We start from the raw sequence: 13,508 nt of genomic DNA, 5'->3' as shown, positions 1-13,508 counted from the left end.
TTTCATTAGAATTAACTAAAATGTTCTTCATTTTCCGTTTATATTACCGATGGAAGATGTACACGTAAAACCGCTCTAATCCGGCTGAAACGTCGATATATGCAATAAAACCCGAACTTCTCCCCTTTTCAATATCTTACTCAGTATTTTAACGAGAAACAAATAGATGATTGAAAATGAAGTATTTAAGGTTATTATCAAATCAATTATGTGTTTGCATCATTTTTATCGTATATATAATGAATTAATACCCATGGACTGAAAATTCAAAAAAACGTGGAAAAACGGCAAAATATTGCCTAATTCGATGATATTTTGTTTAAATCACATAAAGGAAAAGGAGATGATAAACGTCAAAATATTGCTAAATTCGATGATTTTTCGTACGAAACAAAATGCAAGAAAACTTGCTTAAAATGCAATATTTTGCGACATTCTGAGATTTGAAGGCCAAACCACATATCGTGATACTACATGAAATAGTATCGAAATATTGGTAAAAATGAATATATATGCATAATATCAAACTACATGATTAACGTGAAAAAGTCACTATTTTACCATATTTGAGGATTTTAACTTCAAATCATAGAGCGAGGTTTCGTATTATTTAGATCCAAGAAAAGACATATGACAATGTTGTTTCCAATACAAATGATAAAAACCAATGTGTTTTCATTAGAATTAACTAAAATGTTAAAGATTTTCTGTTTATATTACCGATGGAAGATGTACACGTAAAACCGCTCTAATCCAGTTGAAACGTCGATATATGCAATGAAAACCTAACTTCTCCCCTTTTCAATATCTTATTCAGTATTTTAACGAGAAACAAATAGATGATTGAAAATGAAGTATTTAAGGTTATTATCTAATCAATTATGTGTTTGCATCATTTTTATCGTATATATAATGAATTAATACCCATAGACTGAAAATTCACAAAAACGTGGAAAAACGGCAAAATATTGCCTAATTCGATGATATTTTGTTTAAATCACATAAAGGAAAAGGAGATGATAAACGTCAAAATATTGCTAAATTCGATGATTTTTCGTACGAAACAAAATGCAAGAAAACTTGCTTAAAATGCAATATTATGCGAAATTCTTAGATTTGAAGGCCAAATCACATATCGTGATGCTACATGAAATAGTATCGAAATATTGGTAAAAATGAATATATTTACGTAATATCGAACTACATGAAAAACGTGAAAAAGTCACTATTTTACCATATTTGAGGATTTTAACTTCAAATCATAGAACGAGGTTTCGTATTATTTAGATCCAAGAAAAGACATATGACAATGTTGTTTCCAATACAAAAACCAATGCGTTTTCATTAGAATTAACTAAAATGTTCCTGATTTTCCGTTTATATTACCGATGGAAGATGTGCACGTAAAACCGCTCTAATCCGGCTGAAACGTCGATATATGCAATAAAAACCGAACTTCTCCCTTTTCAATATCCTACTCAGTATTTTAACGAGAAACAAATGGTTGATTGAAAATAAAGTATTTAAGGTTAATTTCTAATCAATTATGTGTTTGCATCATTTTTATCGTATATTTAATGAATTAATAACAATAAACTGAAAAATCACAAAAACGTGGAAAAACGGCAAAATATTGCCTAATTCGATGATATTTTGTTTAAATCACATAAAGAAAAGGGAATGATGAACGTCAAAATATTGCTAAATTCGATGATTTTTCGTAGGAAACAAAATGCAAGAAAACTTGCTTAAAATGCAATATTATGCGAAATTCTGAGATTTGAAGGCCAAATAACATATCGTGATACTACATGAAATGGTATCGAAATATTGGTAGAAACGAATATATATACATAAAATCACACTACATGAAAAACGTAAAAATTCACTATTTTACCATATATGAGGATTTTAACTTCAAATCATAGAGCGAGGTTTCGTATTATCTAGATCTAAGAAAAGACATATGACAATGTTGTTTCCAATACAAATGATAAAAAACAATGTGTTTTCATTAGAATTAACTTAAATGTTCTTCATTTTCCGTTTATATTACCGATGGAAGATGTACACGTAAAACCGCTCTAATCCGGCTGAAACGTCGATATATGCAATAAAACCCGAACTTCTCCCCTTTTCAATATCTTACTCAGTATTTTAACGAGAAACAAATAGATGATTGAAAATGAAGTATTTAAGGTTATTATCAAATCAATTATGTGTTTGCATCATTTTTATCGTATATATAATGAATTAATACCCATAGACTGAAAATTAAAAAAAAACGTGGAAAAACGGCAAAATATTGCCTAATTCGATGATATTTTGTTTAAATCACATAAAGGAAAAGGAGATGATAAACGTCAAAATATTGCTAAATTCGATGATTTTTCGTACGAAACAAAATGCAAGAAAACTTGCTTAAAATGCAATATTTTGCGACATTCTGAGATTTGAAGGCCAAACCACATATCGTGATACTACATGAAATAGTATCGAAATATTGGTAAAAATGAATATATATGCATAATATCAAAGTACATGATTAACTTGAAAAAGTCACTATTTTACCATATTTGAGGATTTTAACTTCAAATCATAGAGCGAGGTTTCGTATTATTTAGATCCAAGAAAAGACATATGACAATGTTGTTTCCAATACAAATGATAAAAACCAATGTGTTTTCATTAGAATTAACTAAAATGTTAAAGATTTTCTGTTTATATTACCGATAGAAGATGTACACGTAAAACCGCTCTAATCCAGTTGAAACGTCGATATATGCAATAAAAACATAACTTCTCCCCTTTTCAATATCTTATTCAGTATTTTAACGAGAAACAAATAGATGATTGAAAATGAAGTATTTAAGGTTATTATCTAATCAATTATGTGTTTGCATCATTTTTATCGTATATATAATGAATTAATACCCATAGACTGAAAATTCACAAAAACGTGGAAAAACGGCAAAATATTGCCTAATTCGATGATATTTTGTTTAAATCACATAAAGGAAAAGGAGATGATAAACGTCAAAATATTGCTAAATTCGATGATTTTTCGTACGAAACAAAATGCAAGAAAACTTGCTTAAAATGCAATATTATGCGAAATTCTGAGATTTGAAGGCCAAATCACATATCGTGATGCTACATGAAATAGTATCGAAATATTGGTAAAAATGAATATATTTACGAAATATCAAACTACATGAAAAACGTGAAAAAAGTCACTATTTTACCATATTTGAGGATTTTAACTTCAAATCATAGAGCGAGGTTTCGTATTATTTAGATCCAAGAAAAGACATATGACAATGTTGTTTCCAATACAAAAACCAATGTGTTTTCATTAGAATTAACTAAAATGTTCCTGATTTTCCGTTTATATTACCGATGGAAGATGTGCACGTAAAACCGCTCTAATCCGGCTGAAACGTCGATATATGCAATAAAAACCGAACTTCTCCCCTTTTTAATATCCTACTCAGTATTTTAACGAGAAACAAATGGTTGATTGAAAATGAAGTATTTAAGGTTAATTTCTAATCAATTATGTGTTTGCATCATTTTTATCGTATATATAATGAATTAATAACAATAAACTGAAAATTCACAAAAACGTGGAAAAACGGCAAAATATTGCCTAATTCGATGATATTTTGTATAAATCACATAAAGGAAAAGGAGATGATAAACGTCAAAATATTGCTAAATTTGATGATTTTTCGTACGAAACAAAATGCAAGAAAACTTGCTTAAAATGCAATATTATGCGAAATTTTTAGATTTGAAGGCCAAATCGTGATCGTGATGCTACATGAAATAGTATCGAAATATTGGTAAAAATGATTATATTTACGTAATATCAAACTACATGAAAAACGTGAAAAAAATCACTATTTTACCATATTTGAGGATTTTAACTTCAAATCATAGAGCGTGGTTTCGTATTATTTAGATCCAAAAAAAGACATATGACAATGTTGTTTCCAATACAAATGATAAAAAACAATGTGTTTTCATTAGAATTAACTAAAATGTTCTTGATTTTTCGTTTATATTACCGATGAAAGATGTACACGTAAAACCGCTCTAATCCGGCTGAAACTATGATATATGCAATAAAAACCGAACTTCTCCCCTTTTTAATATCCTACTCAGTATTTTAACGAGAAACAAATGGTTGATTAAAAATAAAGTATTTAAAGTTAATTTCTAATCAATTATGTGTTTGCATAATTTTTATCGAATATTTAATGAATTAATAACAATGAACTGAAAATTCACAAAAACGTGGAAAAACGGCAAAATATTGCTTAATTCGATGATATTTTGTTACAATCATATAAAGGAAAACGGGATGATGAGCGTGAAAATATTGCTAAATTCGATGATTTTTCGTACCAAACAAAATGCAAGAAAACTTGCTTAAAATGCAATATTATGCGAAATTCTGAGATTTGAAGGCCAAATCACATATCGTGATACTACAGGAAATAGTATCGAAATATTGGCAAAAATGAATATATTTACGTAATATCAAACTACATAATTAACGTGAAAAAGTCACTATTTTACCATATTTGAGGATTTAAACTTCAAATCATAGAGCGAGGTTTCGTATTATTTAGATCCAAGAAAAGACATATGACAATGTTGTTTCCAATACAAATGATAAAAAACAATGTGTTTTCATTAGAATTAACTAAAATGTTCTTGATTTTCCGTTTATATTACCGATGAAAGATGTACACGTAAAACTGCTCTAATCCGGCTGAAACGTCGATATATGCAATAAAAACCGAACTTCTCCCCTTTACAATATCTTACTCAGTATTTTAATGAGAAACAAATAGATGATTGAAAATGAAGTATTTAAGGTTATTATCTAATCAATTATGTGTTTGCATCATTTTTATCGTATATATAATGAATTAATATCCATAGACTGATAATTCACAAATCGTGAAAAAATATTTTGACGTTTATCATCCCCTTTTTCTTTAAGTGATTTAAACAAAATATCATCGAATTAGGCAATATTTTGCCGTTTTTCCACGTTTTGTGAAATTACAGTTTATTGGTATTAATTCGTTAAATAAATGATAAAAATGATGCAAACACATAATTGATTAGAAAATAACCTTAAATACTTCATTTTCAATTATCTATATGTTTCTCATTAAAATACTGAGTAAGATATTGTAAAGGGGAGAAGTTCGGTTTTTATTGCATATATCGACTTTTCAGCCGGTATAGAGCGGTTTTACGTGTACATCTTCCATCGGTAATATAAACGAAAAATCAGGAACATTTTAGTTAATTCTAATGAAAACACATTGATTTTTATCGTTTGTATTGGAAACAACATTGTCATATGTCTTTTCTTGGATCAAAACAATACGAAATCTCGCTTCATGATTCGTAGTTAATATCCTCAAATTTGGTATAATAGTGACTTTTTCACGTTTTTCATGTAGTTTGATATAACGTAAATATGTTCATTTTTACCAATACTTCGATACTATTTTATGCAGTATCACGATATGTGATTTGGCCTTCAAATCGCAGAATTTCGCATAATATTGCATTTTAAGCAATTTTCTTGCATTTTCTTTCGTACTAAAATCATCGAATTTAGCAATATTTTGACGTTTATCATCCCCTTTTCCTTTATGTGATTTAAACAAAATATCATCGAATTAGGCAATATTTACCGTTTTTCCACGTTTTGTGAATTTTCAGTTTATTGGTATTAATTCATTATATATACGATAAAAATGATGCAAACACATAATTGATTAGAAAATAACCTTATATACTTCATTTTCAACCATCTATTTGTTTCTCATTAAAATACTGAGTAAGATATTGAAAAGGAAAGAAGTTTGTTTTTTTTGCATATATCGACGTTTCAGCCGGAATAGAGCGGTTTTACGTGTACATCTCCCATCGGTTATATAAACGGCAAATCAGCAACATTTTAGTTAATTCTAATGAAAACACATTGGTTTTTATCATTTGTATTGGAAACAACATTGTCATATGTCTTTTTTTGGATCAAAATAATACGAAACCTCGCTTGATGATTCGAAGATAAAATCCTCAAACTTGGTATAATAGTGACTTTTTTCACGTTTTTCATGTAGTTTGATATTACGTATATATATTTATTTTTATCAATATTTCGATACTATTTCCTGTAGTATCAAGATATGTGATTTGGCCTTCAATTCTCAGAATTTCGCATAATATTGCATTTTTAAGCAAATTTCTTGCATTTTGTTTCGTACTAAAAATTATCGAATTTAGCAATATTTTGACGTTATCATCCCCTTTTACTTTATGTGATTTAAACAAAATATTATCGAATTAGGCAATATTTTGCAGTTTTTCCACGTTTTGTGAATTTACAGTTTATTGGTATTAATTCATTAAATAAATGATCAAAATGATGCAAACACATAGTTATTTTGAAAAAAACCTTAAATACTTAATTTTCAATCATCTATTTGTTTCTCGCAAAATACTGAGTAAGATATTGAAAAGGGGAGAAGTTTGGTTTTTATTGCATATATCGACGTTTCAGCCGGAATAGAGCGGTTTTACGTGCACATCTTCCATCGGTAATATAAACGGAAAATCAGGAACATTTTAGGTAATTCTAATGAAAACACATTGGTTTTTATCATTTGTATTGAAAACAACATTGTCATTTGTCTTTTCTTGGATCTAAATAATACGAAACCTCGCTTTATGATTTGAAGTTAACATCCTCAAATTTGGTATAATAGTGACTTTTTTCACGTTTTTCATGTTGTTTGATATTACGTATATATATTCATTTTTACCAATATTTCGATACTATTTCATGTAGTATCACGATATGTGATTTGGCCTTCAATTCTCAGAATTTCGCATAATATTACATTTTTAAGCAAATTTCTTGCATTTTGTTTTGTACTAAAAATCATGGAATTTAGCAATATTTTGACGTTTATCATCCACTTTTCTTTTAAGTGATTTAAACAAAATATCATCGAATTAGGCAATATTTTGCCGTTTTTCCACGTTTTTGTGAATTTTTAGTGTATTGGTATTAATTCATTAAATATACGATACAAATGATGCATACACATAATTGATTAGATAATAACCCTAAATACTTCATTTTCAATCATCTATTTGTTTCTCGTTAAAATACTGAGTAAGATATTGTAAAGGGGAGAAGTTCGGTTTTTATTGCATATATCGACTTTTCAGCCGGAATATAGCGGTTTTACGTGTACATCTTTCATCGGTAATATAAACGAAAAATCAGGAACATTTTAGTTAATTCTAATGGAAACACATTGATTTTTATCGCTTGTATTGGAAACAATATTGTCATGTCTTTTCTTGGATCTAAACAATACGAATCCTCGCTTTATGATTCGTATTTAAAATCCTCAAATTTGGTTTAATAGTGACTTTTTTCACGTTTTTCATGTAGTTTGATATTACGTAAATATGTTAATTTTTACCAATACTTCGATACTATTTCATGCTGTATCACGATATGTGATTTGGCCTTCAAATCTCAGAATTTCGCATAATATTGCATTTTAAGCAAGTTTTCTTGCATTTTGTTTCGTACTAAAAATTATCGAATTTAGCAATATTTTGACGTTATCATCTCCTTTTCCTTTATGTGATTTAAACAAAATATTTTCGAATTAGGCAATATTTTGTCGTTTTTCCACGTTTTGTGAATTTACAGTTTATTGGTATTAATTCAATAAATATACGATAAAAATTATGCAAACACATAATTGATTAGAAAATATCCTTAAATACTTCATTTTCAATCATCTATATGTTTCTCATTAAAATACTGAGTAAGATATTGAAAAGGCGAGAAGTTTGGATTTTATTGCATATATCGACGTTTCAGCCGGAATAGAGCGGTTTTACGTGTACATCTTCCATCGGTAATATAAACGGAAAATCAGGAACATTTTAGTTAATTCTAATGAAAACACATTGGTTTTTATCATTTGTATTGGAAACAACATTGTCATATGTCTTTTCTTGGATCAAAATAATACGAAACCTCGCCTGATTATTCGAAGATAAAATCCTCAAATTTGGTATAATAGTGACTTTTTTCAATTTTTTCATGTACTTTGATATTACGTATATATATTTTTATTTTTCCAATATTTCGATACTCTTTTATGTAGTATCACGATATGTGATTTGGCCTTCAATTATCAGAATTTCGCATAATATTGCATTTTTAAGCAAATTTCTTGCATTTTGTTTTGTACTAAAAATCATCGAATTTAGCAATATTTTGTTGTTTATCATCCCCTATTTTTTTATGTGATTTAAAAAAAATATCATCGAATTAGGCAATATTTTGCCGTTTTTCCACGTTTTTTTGAATTTTTAGTTTATTGGTATTAATTCAATAAATATACGATAAAAATGATGCAAACACATAATTGATTAGAAAATAAACTTAAATACTTAATTTTCAATCACTTATTTGTTTCTCGTTAAAATACTGAGTAAGATATTGAAAAGGGGAGAAGTTGGGTTTTTATTTCTTATATCGACGTTTCAGCCGGAATACAGCGGTTTACGTGTACATCTTCCATCGGTAATATAAACGGAAAATCAGGAACATTTTAGTTAATTTTAATGACAACACATTGGTTTTTATCATTTGTATTGGAAAAAACATTGTCATATGTCATTTCTTGGATTTAAATAATACGAAACCTCGCTTTATGATTCGAAGTTAACATCCTCAAATTTGGTATAATAGTGACTTTTTTCACGTTTTTCATGTTTTTGATATTACGTATATATATTCATTTTTACCAATATTTCGATACTATTTCATGTAGTATCACGATATGTGATTTGGCCTTCAATTCTCAGAATTTCGCATAATATTACATCTTTAAGCAAATTTCTTGCATTTTGTTTTGTACTAAAAATCATCGAATTTAGCAATATTTTGACGTTTATCATCCACTTTTCTTTTAAGTGATTTAAACAAAATATCATCGAATTAGGCAATATTTTGCCGTTTTTCCACGTTTTTGTGAATTTTTAGTGTATTGGTATTAATTCATTAAATATACGATACAAATGATGCATACACATAATTAATTAGATAATATCCTTAAATACTTCATTTTCAATCATCTATTTGTTTCTCGTTAAAATACTGAGTAAGATATTGTAAAGGGGAGAAGTTCGGTTTTTATTGCATATATCGACTTTTCAGCCGGAATAGAGCGGTTTTACGTGTACATCTTTCATCGGTAATATAAACGAAAAATCAGGAACATTTTAGTTAATTCTAATGAAAACACATTGATTTTTATCGCTTGTATTGGAAACAACATTGTCATATGTCTTTTCTTGGATCTAAACAATACGAAACCTCGCTTTATGATTCGTAGTTAAAATCCTCAAATTTGGTATAATAGTGACTTTTTTCACGTTTTTCATGTAGTTTGATATTACGTAAATATGTTCATTTTTACCAATCCTTCGATACTATTTCATGCTGTATATGTGATTTCGCCTTCAAATCTCAGAATTTCGCATAATATTGCATTTTAAGCAAGTTTTCTTGCATTTTGTTTCGTACTAAAAATTATCGAATTTAGCAATATTTTGACGTTATCATCCCCTTTCCCTTTATGTGATTTAAACAAAATATTATCGAATTAGGCAATATTTTGCCGTTTTTCCACGTTTTGTGAATTTACAGTTTATTGGTATTAATTCATTAAATAAATGATAAAAATGATGGAAACACATAATTATTTTGAAAAAAACCTTAAATACTTCATTTTCAATCATCTATTTGTTTCTCGCAAAATACTGAGTAAGATATTGAAAAGGGGAGAAGTTTGGTTTTTATTGCATATATCGACGTTTCAGTCGGAATAGAGCGGTTTTACGTGTATATCTTCCATCGGTAATATAAACCGAAAATCAGGAACATTTTAGGTAATTCTAATGAAAACACATTGGTTTTTATCATTTGTATTCAAAACAACATTGTCATTTGTCTTTTCTTGGATCTAAATAATACGAAACCTCGCTTCATAATTCGAAGTTAACATCCTCAAATTTGGTATAATAGTGACTTTTTTCAATTTTTTCATGTACTTTGATATTACGTATATATATTTTTATTTTTCCAATATTTCGATACTCTTTTATGTAGTATCACGATATGTGATTTGGCCTTCAATTATCAGAATTTCGCATAATATTGCATTTTTAAGCAAATTTCTTGCATTTTGTTTTGTACTAAAAACCATCGAATTTAGCAATATTTTGACGTTTATCATCCCCTCTTTTCTTTATGTGATTTAAACAAAATATCATCGAATTAGGCAATATTTTGCCGTTTTTCCACGTTTTTGTGAATTTTCAGTTTATTGGTATTAATTAAATAAATATACGATAAAAATGATGCAAACACATAATTGATTAGATAATAACCTATAATACTTTATTTTCAATCATCTATTTGTTTTTCGTTAAAATACTGAGTAAGATATTGTAAAGGGGAGAACTTCGGTTTTTATTGCATATATCGACTTTTCAGCCGGAATAGAGCGGTTTTACGTGTACATCTTTCATCGGTAATATAAACGAAAAATCAGGAACATTTTAGTTAATTCTAATGAAAACACATTGATTTTTATCGCTTGTATTGGAAACAACATTGTCAAATGTCTTTTCTTGGATCTGAACAATACGAAACCTCGCTTTATGATTCGTAGTTAAAATCCTCAAATTTGGTATAATAGTGACTTTTTTCACGTTTTTCATGTAGTTTGATATTACGTAAATATGTTCATTTTTACCAATACTTCGATACTATTTCATGCTGTATCACGATATGTGATTTGGCCTTCAAATCTCAGAATTTCGCATAATATTGCATTTTAAGCAAGTTTTCTTGCATTTTGTTTCGTACTAAAAATTATCGAATTTAGCAATATTTTGACGTTATCATCCCCTTTCCCTTTATGTGATTTAAACAAAATATTATCGAATTAGGCAATATTTTGCCGTTTTTCCACGTTTTGTGAATTTACAGTTTATTGGTATTAATTCATTAAATAAATGATAAAAATGATGCAAACACATAATTATTTTGAAAAAAACCTTAAATACTTCATTTTCAATCATCTATTTGTTTCTCGCAAAATACTGAGTAAGATATTGAAAAGGGGAGAAGTTTGGTTTTTATTGCATATATCGACGTTTCAGCCGGAATAGAGCGGTTTTACGTGTACATCTTCCATCGGTAATATAAACCGAAAATCAGGAACATTTTTGGTAATTCTAATGAAAGATTTGAAGGCCAAATCACATATCATGATGCTACATGAAATAGTATCGAAATATTGGTAAAAATGAATATATTTACGTAATATCAAACTACATGAAAAACGTGAAAAAAGTCACTATTTTACCATATTTGAGGATTTTAACTTCAAAGCATAGAGCGAGGTTTCGTATTATTTAGATCCAAGAAAAGACATATGACAATGTTGTTTCCAATACAAATGATAAAAACCAATGTGTTTTCATTAGAATTAACTAAAATGTTCCTGATTTTCCGTTCATATTACCGATGGAAGATGTGCACGTAAAACCGCTCTAATCCGGCTGAAACGTCGATATATGCAATTAAAACCGAACTTCTCCCCTTTTCAATATCCTACTCAGTATTTTAACGAGAAACAAATGGTTGATTGAAAATAAAGTATTTAAGGTTAATTTCTAATCAATTATGTGTTTGCATCATTTTTATCGTATATTTAATGAATTAATAACAATAAACTGAAAATTCACAAAAACGTGGAAAAACGGAAAAATATTGCCTAATTCGATGATATTTTGTTTAAATCACATAAAGAAAAGGGGATGATGAACGTGAAAATATTGCTAAATTCGATGATTTTTCGTAAGAAACAAAATGCAAGAAAACTTGCTTAAAATGCAATATTATGCGAAATTCTGAGATTTGAAGGCCAAATAACATATCGTGATACTACATGAAATAGTATCGAAATATTGGTAAAAAACGAATATATATACGTAAAATCACACTACGTGAAAAACGTAAAAAAAGTCACTATTTTACCATATTTGAGGATTTTAACTTCAAATCATAGAGCGAGGTTTCTTATTATCTAGATCTAAGAAAAGACATATGACAATGTTGTTTCCAATACAAATGTTAAAAAACAATGTGTTTTCATTAGAATTAACTTAAATGTTCTTCATTTTCCGTTTATATTACCGATGGAAGATGTACACGTAAAACCGCTCAAATCCGGCTGAAACGTCGATATATGCAATAAAAACCGAACTTCTCCCCTTTTCAATATCTTACTCAGTATTTTAACGAGAAACAAATAGATGATTGAAAATGAAGTATTTAAGGTTATTATCAAATCAATTATGTGTTTGCATCATTTTTATCGTATATATAATGAATTAATACCCATAGACTGAAAATTCAAAAAAACGTGGAAAAACTTCAAAATATTGCCTAATTCGATGATATTTTGTTTAAATCACATGAAGGAAAAGGAGATGATAAACGTCAAAATATTGCTAAATTCGATGATTTTTCGAACGAAACAAAATGCAAGAAAACTTGCTTAAAATGCAATATTTTGCGACATTCTGAGATTTGAAGGCCAAACCACATATCGTGATACTACATGAAATAGTATCGAAATATTGGTAAAAATGAATATATATGCATAATATCAAACTACATGATTAACGTGAAAAAGTCACAATTTTACCATATTTGAGGATTTTAACTTCAAATCATAGAGCGAGGTTTCGTATTATTTAGATCCAAGAAAAGACATATGACAATGTTGTTTCCAATACAAATGATAAAAACCAATGTATTTTCATTAGAATTAACTAAAATGTTAAAGATTTTCTGTTTATATTACCGATGGAAGATGTACACGTAAAACCGCTCTAATCCAGTTGAAACGTCGATATATGCAATAAAAACCTAACTTCTCCCCTTTTCAATATCTTATTCAGTATTTTAACGAGAAACAAATAGATGATTGAAAATGAAGTATTTAAGGTTATTATCTAATCAATTATGTGTTTGCATCATTTTTATCGTATATATAATGAATTAATACCCATAGACTGAAAATTTACAAAAACGTGGAAAAACGGCAAAATATTGCCTAATTCGATGATATTTTGTTTAAATGACATAAAGGAAAAAGAGATGATAAACGTCAAAATATTGCTAAATTCGATGATTTTTCGTACGAAACAAAATGCAAGAAAACTTGCTTAAAATGCAATATTATGCGAAATTCTTAGATTTGAAGGCCAAATCACATATCGTGATGTTACATGCAATAGTATCGAAATATTGGTAAAAATGAATATATTTACGTAATATCAAACTACATGAAAAACGTGAA

Source organism: Procambarus clarkii, chromosome 55 (genome assembly GCF_040958095.1).
Source record: "Procambarus clarkii isolate CNS0578487 chromosome 55, FALCON_Pclarkii_2.0, whole genome shotgun sequence".
Classification (NCBI taxonomy): Eukaryota; Metazoa; Arthropoda; class Malacostraca; order Decapoda; family Cambaridae; genus Procambarus; species Procambarus clarkii.
This window is presented reverse-complemented; position numbering follows the sequence as displayed.